The sequence below is a fragment of the Martes martes genome (assembly GCF_963455335.1).
Source record: "Martes martes genome assembly, chromosome: 2".
Taxonomy (NCBI): Eukaryota; Metazoa; Chordata; class Mammalia; order Carnivora; family Mustelidae; genus Martes; species Martes martes.
In genome coordinates, this window is record NC_137889.1 from 80,428,684 (window position 1) to 80,430,533 (window position 1,850).

General features: G+C 44.4%; 1 pseudogene across 1 annotated transcript; it reads right to left on the bottom strand.

Annotated features, from left to right (window-relative positions):
• Positions 1-222: 222 nt before the first annotated feature.
• LOC308338823 (heterogeneous nuclear ribonucleoprotein A1-like) lies at positions 223-1,644 on the bottom strand (annotated as a pseudogene). The gene is made up of 2 exons: positions 1,138-1,644; positions 223-903 (listed from the first exon to the last, which is right to left on the bottom strand). The product of its transcript is annotated as a heterogeneous nuclear ribonucleoprotein A1-like (transcript).
• Positions 1,645-1,850: the final 206 nt, after the last annotated feature.

Sequence of the window (1,850 nt, forward strand, 5' to 3'; positions counted from 1 at the left end):
TTTTTATCTTATATTTTTCTGCAATTATAGAAACATTATCCTAAATGGGCCATTTTTGTTTTGGTTTTTTGTTTGTTTGGTTGGTTGGTTGGTTTTTTGTTTTTTTTTAAAAGACACATTTATTCAGCATCATGATCAGACTATTACATTTAGCAATCAACAACATGGGTGCAAAGAAAAAATCTACATTAAAACCCTTTGTTGGAATGCCTTACACTTTCCACAGAACAGAAACTAAAATAACCTGTTATACAATTAGTCACAAATACAGTCCTCGAGTTTTTTTGCCCATACACATGAGTATTGTCTAAAACATGTCTTCTTTGTAGCAGCTAGGCCCTGCCACCACTGTGCTTGGCTGAGTTCACAAATCTGTTGTAACCTGTAGCTTCCCTGTCACTTCTCTGGCTCTCCTCTCCTGCTAATAAGCTTTGTTTCCTGGCAGTAATTAAAACCTTCTGCCACTGCCGTAGCTGCTGCTGCTGCTGGAACCACCAGAGCTACCTTGGTTTCGTGGTTTGGTGAAGTATTGGCCTCCACCACCATAAGGGGCATAGCTTCTGCCTCCAAAATTGCCTCCTTTCATGGGTCCAAAATTTGAGGATTGATTGTTGTAATTGCCAAAATCATTATAGCTTCCGCCACCTCCAAAGTTGCTTCTATCATTACCAAATCCGTTATAGCCATCCCCACCGCCACCATATCCTCCACCACCTCGACTGCCACCAAAGCCACCTCAACCACGAAGTTTCCTCCGTGACCAAAGTTGTCATTCCCACCAAAACCACCTCCACTACCACCACCAAAGTTTCCAGAACCACTTCGACCTCTTTGGCTGAATGAAGCACTAGCCATCTCTTGCTTAGAGAGTGCTTTCCTTACTTCACAGTTGTGGCCATTCACAGTATGGTATTTTTCTTTTCCTTTTTCTTTTTTTTTCTTTTAATTTTTTTAAAGATTTTATTCACTTATCTGACAGACAGAGATCACAGGTAGGCAGAGAGACAGAGAGAGGAGGAAGCAGGCTCCCCGCCGAGCAGAGAGCCCGACGCGGGGCTCGATCCCAGGACCCCGAGACCATGACCTGAGCTTCCGAAGGCAGAGGCTTAACCCCCTGAGCCACCCAGGCGCCCCTACAGTATGGTATTTTTGAATGACAATCTTGTCTACAGAATCGTGGTCATCAGATGTTACAAAAGCAAAACCCCTCTTTTTGCCACTGCCTCGGTCAATCATGATCTCAATCACTTCGATTTTCCCATACTGTTCGAAATAATCTCTTAGATGATGTTCTTCAGTGTCTTCTTTAATGCCACCAACAAAAATCTTTTTCACAGTTAAGTGGGCACCAGGTCTTTGAGAATCTTCTCTTGAGACAGCCCTCTTTGGTTCCACAACTCTTCCATCCACCTTGTGTAGCCTTGCATTCGTGGCTGCATCCACCTCCTCCACAGTGGCATATGTGACAAACCCAAAGTCTCTGGAGTGCTTGGTGTTTGGATCTCTCATTACCACAGAGTCCGTAAGTGTTCCCCATTGCTCAAAATGGCTCCTCAGACTCTCATCGGTTGTTTCAAAGCTCAGACCTCCGTGGAAGAGCTTCCGCAGCTGTTCAGGCTCTTTGGGAGACTCTGACTTAGACATGACGTTGGTGGGAGGGGAGACTTTAATGATGCTTACTCAGCGGCGTCCATGGGCGGAAAGTGGGCCATTTTTTTTAAGTAATCTCTATGCCCATCATGGGGCTCAACCCTGAGATCAAGAGTCTCATGCTCTACCAACTGAGGCTACATACCCCAAACCATATCCTTTACATACAACTACTGATCAATGTGTATGAACCAGGAATA